Consider the following 23,313-nt stretch of genomic DNA (forward strand, 5'->3'; position numbering starts at 1 on the left):
AGGCAGACAGTCACTATCAGTATGCAATGTGGAAAGTTTACTTTGTTGACTTTATTACACAGTTGTACTCAACATGGGTATAACATGGTATAAACATTACTAAATGATTTCTAAAATGCAATTAACTATTATATAAAGCATTAGTTACAACTTAAACTCTTTGGTAGTTACGAGGTATACATCACTAATTAACATGTGTACATTGTGAAATTTGTTATGGCACCAAGTTTACATGTTGGCTGATTCAAGTGTCATATGTACACACACTGTACTACTTTATGGCCAAAATATAAGGCTTTCTGAGTGATGTGTTACAGTGTTACCCATATTAAATACAGCACGCTGTAGTTAACTAAATATAAAAAGTACTTAGTCAAAGCAGATCCTTTGATGCCAACACCGTTACCACACATATGCACGCACGTGCACACTCATAATTACCATATGCTGTTGTGGCGTCTTTGTATTCAAGGCCTAACCTGTATAATAGGTGTCACATTAGCAAGACAACAAATCAAACCGTTCTTCATTTCCCAGGCCTCTCCTCTGCTCCACAGCTGTAGGCCTCTCTTTGTTGTCAGGGGAGTTTCTAATTAATATGATAAATAAGATGGCGGGTTCGACTCCCCGATGCTTTTTAATTGGAGGAAGCCTTGAATGGCACACGGGCAGAGGCAGAGATTAGCGGGTTATTTGTGAGTGTTTTGTAAGAGGAGGGGAGAGAAAGAGAGAATTTTTAGCCTCGCAATGATTTCCTGCCTCATTGTGATACTCAACTCAATGCTCAAACGCACACACACACACACACACACACACACACACACACACACACACACACACACACACACACGCGCAGCAGGATTTGATAGACAGCTGACAGTCTGGTTGCATGAGCTGCCATGTTAGCGCTTCCTGACAATCAAAACCACATTCACGTAGTTCCGTTTCCCCATCGGCTTCAATGACACAAACATCATTTACTCAAATCCAACATTTTTAGACCATCTGCAAGTGCGCCAACATGCAAAAAGTGAATATTTACAAGAATGTCACAGAAAGTAAAGCATATTTACTGACTTTGACTACTTTTTGTTCACTTTTTTTAAGAAAGAAGACAGAATTTGAACACAAAATTTCAGTAAAATTGGACATTTTCAACTATAACTTTTGTTTTTCGTAATTTTTTTCTGCAGTGCATGATAAGTGTGTGTGTGTGTGTGTATATCCTTCATGGTATACTATACACCACCTACGGAACAAGAAAATCAGTCGAATATCTGACAGCTTTGCCTCAAGCGTCTACGTATCACCAGCCCACTTCTCCTCGACACACACACACACACACACACTACTCTGATCTCCTCATCCTCAGCTAATCCTGCTCCATCTAAATCAGAGCAAACAGCCCGGAGGGGACTAACCGCTGTGTTTTTTTGCGCCCATCTAATCCTTCTCTCCATCATTCTCATCTCCTTCTTGTGTCTGACAAGGCTCCTCAACATCAGTGGAGATCAACAAAACCGCGTAAGTGTTTGTGTGTGTGGAGACAGAGAAAATGGTGAAACAACCACAGCGATCCAAAGGGATTTAACTCCAGTTTCTCCAGGCCTATTTTTGTGTCGCGTGTCAAGACTCAACAACTAAGAAAATCCTGTCTGGCTGGACAGTCAAAACCTCTCTATCTGTCTCTTTCTGAGAAATTAAGAGCGTGGATCTCCAGAATAAATTCCTCTTCCTGGCACCGCTGACGGTGTGAGAAAAGGAGGAAGGAGGAGAAAAGGAGGAGAAGGGGCTGAGACAAAGAAAGCAGACGAGTGGGGAGAAGAAGATAGGAAACGAGGGGAGATTATTGGATGAGAGAGGAGATGTAAGAGAGCATGTCATGAGAGGAGAGAGGAGGCCAAGAAAATGGAAGAGTGGAGAGAACAAATGAGGAGAAAAGGAGGATGAAGGAAGAAATGGAAGAGGAGGTGATGGAAAGACTGGACTGGAGAGGAGATGAGAGGAAGAGATGATAGAGAAGTGATGAATATGGAAGGAGCGACAAAGAAAAGAAGAGAAGAGATGACGAGATTATTGGACGACGGAGAAAAAAGGAGGTGATGGAAAGAGAGAGCAAGAGGGAAGAGGAGAGGAATATAAAGAAAGGAGAAAAGGGAGAGAAAATGAAAAGAAACGGAGATGAAAAAGGAGGAGAGGAGAGCTTTAATCAGTCCTTTAAACAAAATTACATTAGGAAACTTAATGATTTCATGGAACAAAAAGACAAACAAGCATTTGTCTTTTCATCAAGAACACAAAATGAGTGATTCTTGAACTACACTAAAGTACATCTCCAAGTCTCCAAATACAAACAAATTCACCCAGCTTAGACAACATTTAATTACATGCATGAGTTCAGCATCAACAGACACATTTGGATCCTTTTAGTGTGCCGGATGCTATAATTTTTTTACCAGGCCTATTAGGAAATTGACTCAATAAACGAGATACTTCAGAAAAGTACAAGAGGAGAAGAGAGTCAAAGAAGAAAAACCTGTGAAAAACAGCTGACAGAGGGGATGTAAGAGAGGAGGTGATTGGAGGAGAAGATAGAAGAAGGAAAGGGGAGGAAAGACAAAAAAAAGAAGAGACAAGGGGAAGTTAAAAGAGAAGAGGGGAGGAGGAACAAACAAAGAGAAAAGAAGAAATGAACAGAGATTATTGGATGACAGATGACGATGTGAGCAAAAAGAGATAAAAAAGAAGAGAGGACAAAATATATGAAGAGGAGAAGAGAGGAGAGGTAATGAGAGAGGAGAAACAGAAAGAGGAGAGGAGAGACAAAGAAGAAGTGAGGACAGGAGAGAACTAGGTGAAAAGAAGAGATGAAGAGATACTGGGTGAAGGAGAAGACATGAGTGAGGAGCCGATGGAAGAAAGGAGGCACGACGAGAAGAGTAGATAAAAAGCAGGGAGGAGAGGAAGAGAGGAAACAGGAGGAGAGGAGACACAAAGGAAAGATGAGAAGAGAGGAGGAAACAGAAAGAGAGGAGAGGAAACAAGAGGAGGCAAGAAGCGAGGTGATGAGAAAAGAGATGAAGAAGAGAGCGGAGGACGTAAAGAGAGGAGAGGAGGAAAAAAGGAAAGGAGGGAAGAAGAGAAGAGGGGAAGGAAAGTAAGGAAAGACAGAAGAGAGGAGAGGAGGAAAGACAAGAGGACATGAGATATAAGGAGGAAAGGAAAGGAAAGGAAAGGAAAGGAAAGGAGACATAAAGAGGAGAGGGAAAAGACACACACACACACACACACACACACACACATATACACACACGCACACAGTTGCCACTTTGCCACAGCAGCATTTAAAGCTGTAATGACAGGCCAGAGAGTGATAAGAGACTCTGAGTGGAGAGGCCACTATAGCTGCTCTCCTCTCCCTGCTAACAACTGTAATTATCCAAACTCCACACTCACTACTATTGATCTCTCCCTCTCCCTCCACCCTCCTCCCCCGGCCCGAATGTGTGTATGTGTGTATGTGTGTGTCTCTCTCTCTCTCTCTCTCTCTCTCTCCCTGACAGGGTGACAGTAGAGTGCGTCCCTCTCAGCACAAGAGTTGTTCACACCTGCTGCCGGTAGATTTGGAGAGCAGCGACAAGGACTTGGACAAATACGTGACAGCCGCAAAACACAAATGTTGGTCCGACGTTCCCCTCGCTGTGTGTGTTAAGCACGAGTGTGTGTGTCTCTCCATCTGTCTCTCACACCTGGTTTGGAGAACGTGGCTACAGCTTAGCAACAACGGTGTCATCACATACAGCGTTGTGATGTGTGTTAATGTGTGAGTGAGTTTTTCCAATCGAATGTCCTCACAAGGATAGAAAGATTAAGGATGTGGATAGTTCTTGTTTCTAATTTAGCTTGTGTTTAGGGTTGAGATATGAATGACAAAGTTTTAGTTTTACATATTGTTACGTGAAGGTTAAAATAATAAGTTGCTGCATGAATGAAGATCAGTTTTTTCAACTGCAACATGATGATATTTTGTGATTTGGAGCCCTAAAATGCATGTTACAGGATTAAAATTACATTTTCATCTCATTTATGACCATTTGAGCCACAAAAAAGTATCATTCTTTTCCTGAGCTGATCAATCTGCTGAAATACAAGATCAGTAGCTGCAATGATCCTAACCATAAAATCCCCAGGACGTGCTGGATGTGCTGGCCTACAAGTCAAGCATGCAAACTCCATTCACCGATGTGATATATTGGACAGCCCCGGAAAAAAGCTAGTAAGTCTCTAAAGTCATGAGAGAACTTTGAAGCTTACAGAATGGCTCCATGCAGTTTTATTACACTATATATGCAAAAACAGATCAGATTGATCTCTAACATTGTAACATAATGTTCAGAGGGTGTCTTCAGCCATTAACCTGACTGTACGGCTGCACTGTTGCACTGGGAGACGTGTTCCTTCATTACGAAGAGTTTGGGCACATTAGTTTGTTTAAAAATGGCTCCAAAGACTAATAAACAGTGATCACATTTTCAGTCTCAGAGAGTAGTTCTGTTTACAGAGCTTCACTGGTTTGCTGTGCTTACATATGACAACCTCTGACTTTGTACAATACATTGTAAAAAACTTTAGTAGCAGTCACTGGGACGGTTTGCAGCTGAATGTGAAGCAGTCGGGATAGAGTCAGCATCTCCAAATCTTAGGACATAGTGCTCTGCCAGAAAAAGGTGGACTGCTCCCTCTGGGTGGGGAGTGAGTTGCTGCTAATGCTCCGCTAACATGACAGTGGGGGTGGTGGGCAAGTAATGTAATCAGTGTATGCCCGAAGACCGTGTAACACCCGTCAACTACCACAACAAGCCTACCTGAAATTAAGAATCGCTGTGTTTTCGTTAGCTTAGAATGAGCCCTTTATATCTACATAAGGAGCGGGTCCTCTTCCATGGAGCCCTCCATGTTGCACCGCCATGTTTCTACGTTAGTCCAGAGGGGAAAAAAAACAAACACTGGTTCTAGAGAGGGCCTTTTCCCCTTTCAAACTGTAGGTTCTCCTGCATGCTTGGAAAGGGAGGGGAGATGTATTCAGTTGGTTGCAATCTGCAACCTCACCGTTAGATGCCACTAAGTCCTAAACACTGGTCCTTTAAGATATTGTATTTCCCCGGGTTTGAAATCAAGCCCCAGACAATGCCTGAGGATTTTTTTTTTTTAAATGACCTAGAACTTTTTTTTGTAATCAGTTTCTTTTAGTCCATTAACATTCAAATGGTGCTTTTATTAGGTAGAGTTTCTATAATCTACAATTTCTCCTTTTTATCTTATTTGTTATAGGACACATAGCTGCTTCAGGGTCAAGGCAAACCCCAATAGAGATCTAGGACATAGAACATAACCAAATATGACATAGACAATAGGACACAAACAAACAAACAAAAAACCCGTACACATACCCTTGAAACTTCTCTTCTCTACACATGCTTCATTGAGCTGATTACTCTGCTCCCCCCCATGGCGTAAACAATGGCCATGAAGAATCACATACCAATGGTTTCCAAAGTTTAACAATCAATCTGGTACTTCATCAACAATTTCATCATAATTTGATAATAAAGTTGAAATAAATATAAAGGGAACGAGGAAGAGGGAAGAGAAAAAAGAGTGAGAGAAAGAAGAGAAACAAGTGAGAAGGAAGGGTGATAGGTTTGAAATAAATAAAGTATATACAAAGCACCTTCAGTATACACATCCTCCCCCAGTATCTCATAAACACTAGGACACATTATCCCGACATCCTCACACATCCACTCCGTTACCCACCTGTCCATACACCCACACACATACTCACCCAACACTCTCCCACCCACATATCCCCGTCGTATACATTTTCATCCATTCTGTTGCTGTCCCTCCATCACGAACCTACAACCCATTCATACTCCTCCTCCTCATCATTATCATCATCTACCCCAACCCGTTAGGATGTCTGGACTTAGAAGACGAGAAATAAAGAAGATAGAAAAGGGATATCCGTAGACCTAACAAAATTGCCTTATAATAATGGGCCAACTTATTTTATGACTTCCACAGTTTAAACATAAAAAAAGGTCCACAGTTAACTTCTCAGCCTATTACTTTAATAATAATGTCCTTACTTGAATCTGATGTTTTTCTTGCATTTCTTCATCTTCAAACTCTTAAGGAGGGGACAAATGTTTCTTACGGAGCTCCAGTAGGGCCTCCTGTGGTGTTGCAAAGTCCATTCTCTCCTCATGAGAGGTTTTAGACACCCTGGTATCTAATGGTAATGCACTGTGTAGCATGCTAAAGCTCCAAAATCATTGAAATCAGGAGATAACAAACTACCTCCCTGACACTGACCAGAGATAAAGACAGTTATTTTTATTAGCACTTAAGGAGAGACATAAAGGGAAATTAATTTTTTGTCAAACCACTATAACCTTGTCAAATCCTTCACATGAGCTAAAATATAATCTGTTCGCCAGATTTGTTAAGTGGTTTGACCACCTGCTGTGCTTTTCTTTGGTTTTTCCTCTTTTAAAAAGGACACTTTCAAATTTAATGAAACATTTATTTTACCTTTTGATTTCTTCTTCTAAGCACATTGAAAATAAGTTTACTATTACTAATTAGAGAGGTACTCCCCTAACTAAAAAAAACAAACAAAACAAAAAAAAAAACAACATAAAAACAACAAAGCTTTCATGTTGGCTTTTAATGAGGAACGCTAAAACACTAATAAGTCATTATTAGAGGAGATAAAGGTGTACAAAATGTATTTCCCGCTGAGACAGACTGGAAGAAGAAAAATAACAGTGAAATTGAAAATGTCAGGGATTTAAGTGTTGAAACTAATCAGGCGAGCTGTCATTATAAAGGCAAGGTTAATAGCTGCTGACAGAATCACCTTCAGCAGACACCAAGATAAGAAAAGGTCTTTTTATTAGCACAACTGGGGCGCACACACACACACACACACCCACCCACCCACACATATACATACAGTATATATAGTTGTGTATCCGAGCAGCACACATAAATGCTCCACACATTCACAGAGGATCGATGTGGGAGCGCCAGTGGCCGTGCATCTCCTGTTGTAGCCATATATGCACCGTCAGATAGCGCCATTCAGCCGGGGGAAGGATTTACAAGTCGCGCTGTGGCCTCGACAACCAGACAAAACCCCTCTTTTGTTCCCCCATCACCTGTTCCAGATTTATGACGTCCAATTACAAGCGCGGATGCTAACAGTATTCCCCATTAGCCTATCAAATGCTTTAGTGGTTGTTCCCTCAAAGGGTTATCTGGCCTTTCAGCAGGGGCATAACCAATTTATGGCCCCCCCAAGAAGATCTGAACAAAAGACCTCCCTGGCTCTGCTTTTTGTTTGCCTGCACCGCTCCCCAAGACAGGTAATTAACAGGGAAGGAGTTTGTGGTTAATTTGTGAGATAATTATCTAAATTAAACTGCCTTTCGTCACACGGGGCTCTATCTCTCTCTCTCGCTTCTCTTACTCGCCTGTAATCTCTCTCTATCACTTGATGAGGGTGGTCAGGGTATTGTGCCGCTGTAGAAACAAAACCAGTAATGACATGTTCTTCTTTCTTTCCTTTTGTTTTCCTTGCTTTGTTTTGCTTTTTCTTTGTTTTTTAGTCAGAGAAGGAGTAAATGAAGAGGGTAAAGGAGCAGAGAGAGAGAGAGATATTTAGGGACACAGAAAGGAGCGAGAGATAACGCAGAGAATCAGTTTACTTACAGACTTTACCAGATGACAAAAGAGAACAGTGCCATTAACACACACTATAATCTGATCTGCGGCGGCTGTTATTTATCAGGTAGCTCTGAATAGCGGCGCTGATCTGTGAGGCACCGTTTGCCTCTCAGGAAAAGCTGGCTCAGGAGATCAGATTACTGAGGCAGGATCTGGAGTGGAAATCCAGTAACATCCAACAATTATTCAAGTTTAACATTTCGACAGCTTTGCATGACTGATGATAGTCCTGTTAAAACCCTTAAAAAACCATTGTGTGCGCCCACATTTGACATGAACTCTGCAACACATTTACTGCATATGTTTTAAGAGCTTAAAGTGTCCACTGCTCACCTGGCTGAAAGAGTCTCCACACAGTAGAATCGGACCTCTAATTAAATACAAGCTTTTTCATAGCATCATTATCTCTGAAGTATCGCAACTGTGAGTATTTTTAGCCATGCTAGTGTCATAAAGTGTTGCCAGGAAGCGAGTGTTTTACATGTTATTTTCACAGTGTGGCCTGAATATTCTTCAGACTGTGGTGTTTTTCTTTTGGTTGTCTTTTTCTGCTTTGACTGGCAGGCAATCAAGACACTCCCCAAATACACCTGAGGCGCATCACACAATTAAGAGAGACGCATAGGACTGGACGGGCATTGATAAGCGTTCTGCTCGGGCGAGAGATGGGCTGGCGAACGAGACCGGGACCTGGTCATGGAGAACAGTGGACAACCACTTGGATGTCTAGCACAACAAACAACTGGGCTGGCGTGGACAACACAGCCGGTGACTCAGAGGAGAACAAACTATCAGGCAATAAGGAGCATGGACTAAGGACATCTGAAAGGATGGGCATGCCAGCAAGGGGACGGTCTCCCCAACCAGGAAGAGTGTGCTGGTAAATGGACAACATCGACGACGCCCCCACAGGTTGCCCCTCTGTTATTGCTTGTGCAAAAGAAATTGTTAAATTGTTGCTGCCTCTTTTAAAGACATATAAAGACACTTTTAAAAACAGAACTTTGCTCTGTGTGTGTGTGTCAAGACTGGGGTCTTAAAAGTAATCAGGTAGTGTCTACTTTTTGACACTAGTGACATGCATCTAAGGATGGAAATGTTGAATGTCTGTTTGTCAGTCTACCACTTTAGGCCAGACTGACACATCTCCACAACTATCAGATGGATTGCCATTAAATTTGATACATCACTGACTTTGGTGATCCCCTGACTTTTCCTCTAGTGCCAGCATTAGCTTGACATTTGTGGTTTTAAGTGAAATGTCTCAATAACTATTGATAACAACTCATTTATTAATCATTTCAGTCATTTTTCAAGAAAAAAATGCCAAACACTTGATGGTTACAAGCTCTCAAATGTGAGAATTCACTGCTTTTCTTGGTTATACATTATAAACTAAATATCTTTGGGTTTTAGATTGTTACTCGGACTAAAGAAGACATTTAAAGACCGTAACCTTGAAGTCTGGGAAACTGGGATGGACATTTTTCACAGTTTTCTCATGTTTCATAGACCATTAATCAATTAAATAATTGTTAGTTGCAGCCCTGCATATTTTTGCATGCTAACATATTAAACTAAGATGGTGAACGTAGTGAAAATTACACATGCTAAACATTAGCACGCTGAGAGCGTCTTAACATTAGCATTTAGTTCACAGCACTACTATACAACTCTTAGTCTTGTTTAAAGACGTTTCCTCTTTCTCATTGTCTCATAAATTACATCCCTTATCCTGCTCCATTTCTGTAGCCCATACTTCAAATAAGACTACTTTACCCTTGAGTGTGATCTTGTGTCAGGAGTACACTAACAGTTTCACATTGGGGCTCATAACTGGAAGACAGATATACATATAACTTTCATACTGTTTGCCTGAAGGAAGCCTCTGACTGAAAGCTGGTATCTAATTAAAGAGTGTGGAGATCCTTGTATGAAGAAGTTCTTTGTTGTATTTACACAGAACACGATATTTTGTCATGATTGTTTGATTTATCATGACCAGCTGTGTTGACTTGACCCTCCACATTCTATATATGTGAGCAACTATCATTACATGCCGACTGAGCTGGTAAAGCTGAGCGCTTGCAGTCCATTCCTCATTCAAACACACACATGAACTCTGTTGATCGCTTGACCAATTCTTGAAATACAAAAGCAGAAAACGGTTTTATTTTTGTAACTTCTATGTATTACTGTTTTGGGCCAATATTGGGCACCAGGTCAGGAAACACTTAGTTGTGTAGTTCTGGAGGACAAATACAAACGTGTTTTGTCGATTAATTTGAATGACTTGTTGGGGAGTTAATGAGCAGAAGTCTGGACAGTTTGACCAAATTTGTCAGTATTTCAGACAGTGTTGAAGATGAAGAGAAAGAAAATAGAAGGCAAATACTCATTAAGAAGGAAACACACTGAAGTTTTCAATAATAACGATCAGTGTTAAGTGCAAACTATTCAGTGTTAAGCACTGAATAGTCAAAATTCTCATTTAATTGACAAGATTATGTTAGTTAGTAGGCACCCATGCTAACTGCACCCCACCTCCTCATCCCGATGGGCTACTGTACTGTACATTGTTAAATCCCCAAGAGTTGCAATGTAATTGAATCTGAATCAGCAATTTACCCCTTGATGCAAATCAGAAGTAGAATCACCTTTTTGTGAAAGCATTACGTGCGAATAGGAAAGAAAAAAGTAATGTGCTTTCATTATTTTTTTATCCGTGTTTTCTTGCACGACATTTTTGATAATGCAAAAGCGTCAGACCTTTCTGAGGTAAAAGTCTACAGTTGGTAAGCTACAACAAAAAGTTTGCAACAGGCTTAGTCACGATGCTCCTGACTTTCTTCAAGTGTACTTTATGCTTTAACATGTGGCCACCAGAATCACACTGAAGCTCTAAATGGACACATATAAAGCTGCGAGCAGGGTGTTATTGCATTTTAAGTTAAGTGACCTTTTGATGTTGGAGAAATCACTTGACAGGATTTTAATGAACAAACTAATGGACACATAACTACAGCAGGAGCCCATCTGGGTGCAGCAGCAGTCCATCATTGTCGAGAAATCGGGGTGGACAGATCGCATCAGCATGTATTTGAAAAATGGATTTCAATCACAGTTTCTCAAATCAAACTTCAAGGCTGGAGTAAAAAAACTTTTTTTTTTTTTTTTTTGGGAAGAAATTTTCATTAGAATTGGCTATTTCCATGCTGCTTTTCAAATTCGATACATCATAATTTGCATAAAAGTGCCTGGATGGAAACCCAGCTAGTGTGTCTGTGTGTCTGTCTTACTCTCTCCGTCCTCATCCATCCCTCCTCGCTTCCCCTCTCTCTCTCTCTCTCTCTTTCTCTGTACTGTATGAAGGAGGGATGATCGCTCCCTGTCACATCTGTTGGCACGTTGCCATCAAGCCTTGACAGGAAAATAACACTCTTCAGGGAAAATAATACACTCGTTCTGCCGTCGGCGCTCCCAGACACATGCCTTGGCGTGTGTGTGTGTGTGCGTGCGTCTAAAAGCCCTCGTCGCTGCTGTCAACCTGAGTACAAAGGATCACTTTATATGATTAGTATGCATCTCTGAAAAACATATTGAACAAAAAGCCCTGCCCCGAATGCTGCTCCACGCCAATTAATGGATTAAGAAATTATTTTGAGGCGAGGCTTGTTGTGAGACAGCTATGATACGTGGCTGGAGAGGCATTTCTGTTATGGTTATTGCCAGCTATAAGGCCCGAATACATTTTGATCATACAACAGCAACATATACAACCAGATATTTGTCTTTACTGAGTGACAGGGCCTATGAAACACCCCTCGGCTCTATTTAAAGCTATGAAAAATGACTTTGTTCCTCTCAAAAGGTTGTCCTTTCTGACATTAAACTCCCTCTTGAAAAGCAGCATTCGCAACCCAGTATCACGGCAGTTTGTGAAATAGTCACGAAATTTTGTCCATATTTTACATGGACATGAATTTTCCATTTTTTTGTGACACTCAGCAAGACTTTCAAACTAATGTATTTCAGTTGGAAGTATCTTTCATGTCTCCACCATGTTTTTTAGGACGTCATTTGTCCGTACTTTCCAAAACTGTTATTAAAAAATAATTATGTTTTATCGTGTGACAACATTGTGGTTAAGATTAGGTTTAGGTACAAAAACCACTTGGTTAAGAGATGGGAAAGATCATGGTTTGGGTTAAAATTGTCACCTGAAACGTGGTTGGAAGCAGGAAGTGAACAGTGGTCTCCTGCAGCAAAGTCCACTAAATCCACTTTTTCAAGTTACGTCTCTCCATCTACCCAACCCGCCACCTCTGAATATGGAAATATGTCACCTTATATAGACTGAGTGTGAAGAAGAAGAAGAGCATGTAGCTCAAAACGTCACTTGTGGATGTCCCATGAAACTGCATCTAAGGAAAAAGGGGGAGCTACAGTGTGAAGACTTTCTTTTTCACCTTATATAGACGTCATCTGAACTGTGCCACTTGACAGGCTCTTTGAAAGTTGTTACGAAAGTGTCATGAAAAAAATGGAAAATTCGTGTCCATGCACACAAATCTATAGATTACATTTCGTGACTAATTCACAAACTGCTGTGACACTAGGCTGGTACGCGAGCTACTTCTGCTCTCATTTACTATGTAGATTCAAACCGGCAACCTTCCAGATCACTTCAGGCTATGCTGCGTCCGCCACGCATCACCATCATCCCAGCACCTTTCAGAGGACAAAAGCCACTTTGACACGGCAGTTAACCCAAGCCTGACAGAGCCCCGGACCCCCTTTAACCCTCTGCTCATCCAGCTCTCAGTCCTGTGTTAAGAGCTGCGTTTATAGATTTTGGAAAAAAGCTGAAAATAGAGATTGAAATCGACTTGGCCTCGAGAATGACATTTGATTTCTTACTTAGTGGCACTCCGCTTTAGGTCTGCATGTGAGTGTGTCTGTCTGTGTGTGTATCAGGTGTGGGGAGGAGGGGATAAGTGCTGGGTTTGGTGTCTATTTAAAGCTCAGAAATGTAATCAACACATTTTTCATCATTCATTTATCTGTCAATTATTTTTTCTATTAATCATTTAGTCTATACAATTTTCCCAGAGTTCAAGGTTACATCTTCCATTTGCTTTATGGTCCAAGCGACAGTCCACAACCCAAATATACTCAATGTGCAATGATATAAAAACACAGAAAAAGCAGCAAATCCTCACATTTGAGAAACTGGAACAGGAGAATATGTGGTAATTTGATGTATTTTGTTTCACTGGACAATTTCAGCAGCAGTTTGTGCAACATCAAGAAGAAAGTTAAATGTAAAAAGTCAGAGCAAAATTCTGCATACTTAAAACACAAATCCAAAAAGGATTATTGTGTTGCTCCACTTGAATATTAAACATCAAATCCACAATCATCAGTGCAGACCAGGAGTTCCAAACTGTATAGTATGGTAATATAGATGTAAATTTACAAAGGATACTAACAGTTGGCAATGAGGAGTTTCTTAACATATTTATTTAAAAAGCTTTGAGAAAAAGTTTACAAAATTAGTGGGAAGTTAATTCCAGTTTCTAGGACCTCTCCGAGAAATTCAGAATTTTAAGTTGTAGAAAATGCAGGCTGGTCCAGGTTTGGTAGTTGTGAATGGTGCTAAGAGATAAGAATTTTTTTTAGCAAATTTCAGATCAGACTGGAAAAGATATATTTTTTTAAATTCAAAACTAGTCTGTAAAATGATACTTATGCCACACTGCTTCTCGCACTAACTCAGATCAAGCAATCGTGTGTTATATTGTGTCCTAATAAAAGAAAATAATAGACCAGGAGTACCATTATCTTCTATACTGGAATACCTAAGAGTGCATTATTGCTCTTATACCATAGCCACTTTAAAAAAAACTGTCTGTTTGAATACCAGTATTGATTCTTTAAAATTTTTGCTTAAATGTTGCATCAGTTATAGCTTGTATAATGTATTTCTGTGTGTCTGTATTGTAATTACTCTGCTGCTACTTCTGTCTGCTCTGTAGAATATGAATGAATATGCATGTAAATAAGCATAAAAACCAACATCAAGACACGGTCTGTGCTTTAGTTCTGAATATTCACAAACATGCGCCTTATTATTTTGCACTCTTTGCATGTCCGTAAAGAAGGATGCTTCCTCTGTTGTTCATCTATGTTTAAGGTTTTTTTTTAATTCATGTCAAGGGTCTGAGCACTCCGTACAGATTGTAAAGCCCTGTGACTTTTGGCAGATCTTTGGTTTAACTGTTTTAACATTATTAACATACGCAGCATAAAAATATCAGTAACGGTACTTGTTGCCTACTGCAGATTGAGTATTGATTTAGGACCGTGGTTAAACTGTTGGCTAGAATTATCGTTTGATGTGTCTTCATATTCTTCCAATCAGAAACTTTCCATTATAAAGCAGTTTGATCCAAATCGCACCACCAACCACACTGCCCTTTTTTCTACAGCACTAACACGCAGGACAAAAAAATACATCTGCTCATGTAATTAGAAATGTATTTGAAAAGACTTTCTAATGGTGTAAGTGCACGATGTGATACCTGGTCAAAGAGAGAGCGTGTAGAGTTACATCAGCCGGCTGATTGGTATTCTATCCATTATAGACCCTGAAGAGAGCTCAATTCTCAATTTCCACCCAACAACATGGAAAATGGCAGTCCATTTTCCTCCGCTAATGCAAACAACATAGCTCCTCTAAAATCAATGTAATTGGCTCGACCATTTAGTCTGACTGAATATCTTGTGTAATGCTTGTAGTGGTGTGATGATGGCAGGTAGTTCCTTCATAGTGAGGGGGTCTGAGTGATGGGGTGGGGGGCGGGGGGGGGGCACTGACGCACGGCTGGTTGGGAAATCTATTTAAGTGTATACAAAAAACAGATTTGCATTCATGATGCTTGTCAACTGGGCAGCTGGGAAGTTGACGTGTCACTTAGCAGATCAACTTGAATCAAGGTTGGAAGTTATTTGTTTTACAGTTAGAATAAATGTCAGGTTTTTGCCAGTTTACACACAATATTTACTTAACTGAAAGCTTTTACATTTACTGCTAAAGACACCAGAAGAACCACAACTAACCATTATTTTCACTATAGATTAATCTGTCAATTATTTTTGTGATTAATTGATAAATTTAAAAAAATCTTCAAATCTTCAACAGTTTTGTTCGACCAATAATCTAAAATCCAAAGTTATTCAATAATATAAACCAGAAAAGAAGCATTCAGGAAGCTGAAACCAGCAAATATTTGGCTTTTTGCTTGATTAAATGACTACAATGATTAACTATCAACTGTTTGTCAATTAATTTTCTGTTGAGCGACTAGTCAGTTAAAATCAACTAATTGTTTTAGCTCTAAAGTTAAGTTTCATAGTTAGCATGACAGTAATTAGCATAGTTAGCATAATTAGATAGCAACTATGACTAAAGAGTCAAAGAAAAAGAAACTTAAACTTAAATCAACAGATGCTCTTTGATCGACAGGTGACTTCTTTTCTGCTAAGTGCAGTGGAGAAAAAAAAATCCCCACAATGTGAGCGCTTCAACCCAAAAATGGATGCACACAATTAATAAATCAAAATAGTGATCCTGAGTGTGAGGCCTGTACAGTACAGGGGAGCACAAACGAATAGTGCTTGTGAATGAGGCTACGTGCCCTTTCGATGTGGTCTCATGAACACTTACACCTTACTCTTGCTAATAAAGACACTGACTGTATATTTTCTTGTTATTTGGGGGTTGTGATGACCTTAGCATAAGTTTACATTGTACAAATGACATAAATCTGGTGAGTTTTCTCCTTCTGTTATTTTTTAAGAGTCAAGATCCTTAAATTTGATTGTTTTTAGGCTCCTTGGTCCCAAAAAACATAATTACATTCTGGCACTGCAAACAAGATTCTGAATATTAGACAATATATCATTTAACAGAGAAAATGAATGGATGTAGAAAATAGACATTTTACAGACTTTTCTGACGGTTGGGGGAGATTTTCCACAGGTTTGTTTTGGATCAGGTCCAACATTTTGTTTCCCATATTTTAAAAATCCTAGCTACTCTGCTCTTGTTCATACTGAGTCTATTTTAACAACATACTGTTGCTCTTAAATACAAACAACTCATCTTCCTGCCAACCAGCAAGTTCAACCTTGATTTTTCCACACAACAGGAAAGACTGACCATGCACACCTCATATGCTCATTAGTGTTGGAATTTTCTTTCTAGTGCACTACAGAATAAAAAAATTAAATCATCCAGCTGAATAACCAATAAATGCTGTAAAGTAGATGTACAATAAACTAGCTAATTATGAGTCATGTGACTTCTTCAAAAGCTCAGATTGCGATTAGACACTAAATATACCACAAACAAAAAAATGCAATAAAGTGACCTTTTCCACTTCATCTGAGAGCGAAGAAAATACACAGAATACCAGAAATAGAAGAGGAGTGAGTCACTTACTTTTAGGAAATTGCCAAAATTGGGTTAAGGAAAGTGTGTATGCCTCCTTGTGTGTGTTTTACATAAAATGTACTTGAACCCAGGCTATATTTGTCGATGCATTAGAGGCAGAGAGCGCCTGAGCGGCTGCTCTGTGCTGCAGGCCCTCTCACCAGGATCTGTTTGTCAGCTCCCATGTTTACTGCGTGGAGAATGAATGCAGAATGCTGGATATCCATCACATTAACGCGGTTTGATAGCAGCCTGGCACTTTGAGGCAATTCAGTCCACAGGAAGGCTCTCGCATCCCACTGGTCCCTGCTTTTTTTGAAAATGGTTTAAAATGCTGCACGCCACTTATGTTTGCAGCTTTATTTTTAAAACAGTTTCAGTGTAGTCGTGTTGGTGGTAGATTTTGCTGTTATACTGAATTCTGCAGTAAAGCTGTTTGTTTTGGCTTTGTTATTGCCCTTACCTCTTTAGTGAAATATTAACGTGGGCCTACAGAGCCGCTTTTAACATGCGTTTATCTAAACATGAACTGGAAGTTAGGGCCAATTAAAAATCACATCTCTCATCTTCTTGATTCTGAAAATCTCAAGTCTAACAGAAGATGCACAAACTGATGACTTTCTGCAGGTGAGGACATCATCAGTGATCATGAACCAATTAACACTTTCTTCATTGTACCCGATGTTGTCAACACCCAGCTTTGCATTTTTATTAAAAAGCAACTATAATAACGGAATGACTTTATTTGTATAGCACAAAGTGCTTTATGAGGAAAATAAAATGCAAGCAAAAACATGCAAAGAAATCATAAAGATGTTGCTACATACATTAAAAAAAAAAAATGGCAAGAGTGCAAGGGTAAAACTAGAAGAAATATTAAATATTCACAAAGACCTTCTCACAAAAGAATGTCTTAAGAAAAGATTTCAAAGAAGTTAAAGATATGTGTCGAATCTAGAGCTGCAACGATTACTCGATTCATCAATTAGACAGAAAATTAATCGGCAACTATTTTGACAATTGAATAATTCTTCTTAAATGTGATCTAGGGGCTTTTTAATCGCAAAAGTCCCCATTAGTCAACAGCCAAAACAATAACCAGCAGAGTTTCATCCTATGATATACGGGGATCCACAAGCACAGAAAGAGTCAACAAATCAGTGATATACAGTATTTTGGTGCAAGGCCGTTAAACAGATTGAAAGTCGGCATTAAAATTTTACAACCATCTTCTTCCACTTGATCATCTTAAACAGATCTGCAGCAAAAATCACACTGACATTTCTTTCTCAGTTTGCTTGATGTTTTATTTCCTGTAGCCTACCCTGCTGTTTAAAAAGCTGCTGAAACTTGCTGGTTTAATGTTATTAAACTCTAGGACATTTTTGGGACATCCAGCATTTGGTATCATTGAGGAAGGCTTGAGGTTCGCAGTGAAACATCCAACAATTTTTACCTTTGAAATCTCTATATTTAACAAAGGCTCTAATCTGGATTAACCTCATTTATTAGGTTAGCCAGTTCACATAGAACAGGTTATTATGTGAATGTAGAACATGTACAGATCTAATATTTGACATCTAGGCTTTGACCTCTTCACTCCCCACCAGGAAACACCAACCTCAGCACAGCTGGAGCGAGGAGTGATGATATTACCTCTGAGGAACTTCACTACAACAACTACATCACAGGCTCACTTAGTGAAAGGACAAAGCATGCAGGATATTTTCTGCATGTTGGCTTAATTCAAGTTTAACATGATACAACTTTAAAATGTTCTACAACCAATTTTACTATTACTTGTTGATTTTTCTGGAGTATACTTGAATGCAAGAAAACCACTTTCACACTTTCACTTGTCATGCTATGTTATACACTCTTACTATGTTTTTTTCATTATGTTAAATTGATTTCATTAGTTATTAAGGGCCTGAGCAAACTCCATCCTCTGATGAAAATCATGAGATGTGGCTGAAATCTTGTGCAATCATATATATGCGTTTATAAATTCAAAATTTATAAGCAGTGTTACCAGTTTGCAGATTTTTTCCAAATATTATACTATTCTTCAACTTACTTCCAACAGGAACTTGCTTTAAATAAGCTCATATTTCCGATCTTTTTTGCTCCTGATCTGGTAACTCAATGGACTAATATGTGAAAATTTTAAAAAAAGAAAGAAATGTATCACAGGACAATAGAACACTTTTCTTAACAGATAATCTAACAGCAAAACTGTTCACATTTTTCAAGTCTTGTAGACTTTTTTCCCTGCAGCTTTTTGGGGTGACAACCATCTTATTTTTCTCCTCCTGTCTTTACACCCAGTTAACCTTAGTCTCTGCAAGGAGTGAAAAATACAGTCTAACAATCGAGTCGCATTTGAGAACTGAAGCTAATGGCGCATCAACAGGTTGAGACTCTGAGCTCACATAATGGCAGTCTTTATTCCACTCAGGCTCGTTTGGCCATTATGGTACAGTTAGTCTAAATAACAGCTGAAGAAATGGCATAATGTGCGCATAGTGAGAGCAAGTGATATTTCCAACCTGCTTATTCATATTTTAATCTCTCTGCCTCTGGAAAAAAACACCCATGCAGTGTGTCGTGGAGGCTGTTTGCTTTGTTTTCAGTGTGCGACCAGAAACCAATAGTATGCATGATTAATAGTTTACAGTATTTAACTGTAGAGTAAAGCTCAGTGGTCCTGCGGTGTGAACATGAACATTTCTCAATTAATATTCAAATCTTTTGCTCTGGGTTGATGCACATAGAGCCAATAAAAGCAGGAAGTTATTGTGTTTGTAAACTCTGTTTTATGATATTAAAAAAAAAAAAAAAGAAGTTTATGGATGCTCTGATTTTCAGGTTTTTGACATCAAAATGAACCAAAATTACAAGATTAATCAGATCATGTCGCTAATTTTGTGTGGGTGTTACATTTTCTGCATATTTCTGCAAGAGATGTTATTGTGAAAATTAAAATATTGTCTCCTGTTTACAATTTTTACAAACATCTATTCAGAAAACTGAATCAGATATCAAATTATTGCCAATCATATCAGTCTTACAATATGAATTATCTTTAAAAAAAAAATAACATTCAATAAACACACGTCAAATGAGAAGGAGGGGTTTTTTTGTCTCAAATTAAATATTAAACTACGGTCGCTTACTGTTCGTTTAATTCATAAACTGAGCAAAGTAAACAACACACTAAAAGTACTCAAATGTTTGACTCGCCAAGTCTCACACAGTATCACAGACATCCTCCTGATGTGAATTATTATGTCCTCCAGCTGTATCCCACAGAGGCACAACAACCTGTCAACCGATACAGTGAAGTGGGACAAACGATCACATCACGGAGGAAATCAAGAGGCTTTGATTCTTCTGCACACGGTCAGTTAGTGTCAGTAAGGGGGGGACTGACAGGAAAACTGCTGTTTGCAGGAGTTTATACACACACAGGGGTACAGTTGTCAAGGCTTCAGTGGCCTCACTGTGGTTTAAATGAGTGGTTTTAAGGTGGATATCAAGCTCCCTCTAGTGGAGAGTTTCTAAAGTGTCTTACTGAACGAAGCCCTGCATTTCATTTACTGCAAGTCACTTTCTCAAGTTACAGAAAGAACAATCTTGAGCACAAATATCTGTTTATCCAGCTACTGTATGATGAAACCTGTAGCACTGTGATGAAGTTTGTGGGCTTATTACTGGTGTAATATCAACTATGGAGGTCTGACCGCTTACTTATAGTAGATTTATTTAACTTAAGTTGTGTTTTCACAGCTGATAGTCTTCAAAAATGGCTAACAAGTTATATTTGGACTTCTAGTTTGTTTGTTTTTTATTTTCAGCTCGTCATGATATTGTAACTTGGCCAAATGTACAAGGTTGACAGTGATTGGTTGGTGGTCAGTTCTTCAATAAAGTTTGGTTAACATGCACCTCACATCTCTGGTGTCTTGGTTATAGTAAGAACACAACATGGCGTCAGAAGTGAGCGGACTGCAGTAATATGACAAAATGCAGAGTTTACAACCACCCACTGGACTTGACTTGAAGTCGGGTAACATTTCGGAAAATTGGGGAAGATTCAGACAGAGGAAAAAGATGCTTAGGTACATTATTTTTGCATGTTGTCACAGAAGAAGCGCTGGAAGTGTACAACACATTCTCCTTCGCAAATCCGGATGAAAAACAAAATTTGGCGGCTGTAATGCAAAAGTCTGAAGCGCACTGCAATCTGAAGAACTTAACATATGAATGATACATGTTTTTCCACATCTGTCCAGGAAGATGTAACTATCAGTCACTATGTGCCTGAACTCAAAACATGAGGAAAGCTGTGTGAATTTGGTATTTTGGAGGCGTCCCTAATCAGAGACAGAATATTGTTTGGGATCACATTCAAACATCTTAGACATTGCTGAGAGAAGGGGACATCTCTCTGGAAAAAGCCATAAACATTTGTCAAGCATTGGAAATGACCAAAGCACAACTGAGACAGATGCGTGAGGAAGACAAGCATGCACAGGAGAGCAAATATGTGGACGTAATAAAATAAAAACACAAAGCACAAAATACAGTCATGAGACGGAAGGGCAAAAGAAAGGCTTAAATGAAAAAGGTGTGGAGATGAACATGCACCACCAGCTGTCCAGCATTTGGCAAACAATGCAAAAGCTGTGAAAAAATGAACCACTTTGGTAGGATGTGTAATGCAAAGAATGTGCATGCAGTCACCATAAGTGTTGCTAGTGATGAGGAAAAAGAGCTCTTTACTAGTTAAGTTCATTCGGATGAAACAGACAAGAATGACACAAAAAATAGATGAGTGGACAGCAAATGTGAAAATGGAGAACAAAAGACAGGAACTTCAAACTTGACATTGGTGCTTAGGCAAATGTCAAATCATTCAGCCTGTTTAAAAAAAGCTGAGGAGAACACAGACAATGAGAAAGACAAAAGTTAGACTGTCAACCTACGCCGGACAGAGAATTACAGTCAAAGGAAATGCTCACATTCATTGTGGTTAAGAGGATGGTAAAGCCAATACAAGGCCTGAACGCCTGTGAAGAAATGGAGTTGAAGCAGTCAACAAAGATGTCCACACAGATGATTCATTCTCTGAATATAAAGATGTCTCTCAGGGCCTGGGCTGCCTAGAAGGACACACAGTAAGACTGGAAGAGACTGCTTCACCAAAGCTACATCCTCCAAGAAAAATGCTCAGGGATAAACTGAACGAGGAACTCTGCAGGATATAAAAAAATGGAGTTGTGAAGAAAATTGATGTAGGCAAGCCAACTGGAAGTCTCAGATTCTAGTCTTGATCCAAAAGATCTAAATTCTGCTATAAAAAGAGAATACTATCAGCCTCCAAATGTAGATGAAATCACATCCAAATTAGCAAATGCTAAATACTTCTCAGTCCTTGATGCTAGTTCTGGTTTCTGGCAAATAAAACTCGATGACAAAAGCTCTTGCTTATGCACATTCAACACCCCATTTGGATGCTACGATTCTTAAGGCTTCCATTTGGGATAAACTGCATCAGAGATTTTCCACAGGACGATGAAGCAGGTTTTTTACGGACTGGATGGTGTAAAAACATACATTGAAGCCATCCTGGTGCTGGGTAACACTGAGGAACAACATGATAAGAGACTGAAACAAGTTGGAAGAAGCCAGAGCTAAGAACCTGAAATTAAATTGAGAAAAATGTAACAAAGGACTGGAGGAAATTAAATATCTGGGACACATTCTCTCTGAAGGAGGAGAGCAAGAGATCTGCTCTTTTGGTGTTGATCTCTTCACGTAGTACAACAAAAATGAGTACTTACTCGTAGATTATTACTAGAAGTTTATGGAAGTGGAGTTTCTGAGAAAAGACAAAGCAAAACTGTCATTGCACATCTGAAATCACAATTTGCGAGACCTGGCATTCCAGATGTGATGATCTCAGACAATGCTCCTCAGTTCAGCTCAGATGTGTTCGAGAAATTCTCAAAAGAGTGGGGATTTCAACACATCACGTAAAGCCCATACTATCCGCAGTCAAATGGATCGGCAGAGAGAGCAGTTCAAACTGTCAAACTCATGCTAAAGAAAACACATGCAGATGATGGAGACCATACCTTCCCTTACTGAACCTCAGGGACATACCATTAGATGATGTAGGAGCACCATTTCAGCAACTAAAAAACAGTTACTTCCAAACACAGTAACTAAACCAGTCAAGGAAATACTGACGAAAAAACAGTGTTATGACGATGGTGTGAAACTGCTGGAGAAGCTCTCCACTGGATACAAGTGTGAGAATGTGGCAAGAAGGAACCTGGACTCGTGGAGAAGTGAAAGGAGCTGCTGCACCAAGTCATACTTAGTGCAAACTAAAGATGGACAAGTCTACAAGAGAAACAGATCATTCCTACTGAAAACAAGGGAGCTACAGAAAGCCAACACACATACACACACAAGAAGAATGAGACTGAAACTGAAACTGAAAGCATGACACAGGATCAAGATCCTGACAATGTCACAAAAAAAGTCACCTGTCAAACATCAAGTGGGAGAATAATTAAGAAACCTATAAGATAGAGAGATGACTAAATGTTTGTATAAAGGTTACAAAACATAAGGAGAAAAAAGTTGTGTTCCAAGTATTTTGTTCTGCAAAACAAATAAAAAAGTCACGAAAGACAAGTGTCACTTTTTTTGTTTTCTTTTTCTTTTTGTTTTGTTTCTTGTTTTCTCTGAAAAGTAAGTTGTTGTTTGATTGTCTTTTTTATTTTTTTTTGAAAGAAGGGGATGTCATGATAAAGTAACGCTCTGCAGAATAATGATATCACTCTTCCAAATAAACAAGGTTGTCAGTGATCGGTTGGTGATCAGTTCTTCAGTTTGGTTAACATGCAGCTCACGTCTGTGGTGTCTTGGTTATAGTAAGAACACAACACAGCTCACTTAAATTGGAAAGAGGGGGACTTGACCTCAATATCTGTCCTTTAATCCTGCAG

At 39.3% G+C, this 23,313-nt stretch overlaps 1 long non-coding RNA gene across 1 annotated transcript in view; it reads right to left on the bottom strand.

Annotated features, from left to right (window-relative positions):
• LOC137176923 (uncharacterized) overlaps positions 1-23,313 on the bottom strand; it is a 156,814-nt gene that overhangs the window by 74,507 nt on the left and 58,994 nt on the right. The gene's annotated exons all lie outside the window — the stretch shown is intronic.

The sequence above is a fragment of the Thunnus thynnus genome, chromosome 24, assembly GCF_963924715.1.
Source record: "Thunnus thynnus chromosome 24, fThuThy2.1, whole genome shotgun sequence".
In the NCBI taxonomy this organism is placed as follows: Eukaryota; Metazoa; Chordata; class Actinopteri; order Scombriformes; family Scombridae; genus Thunnus; species Thunnus thynnus.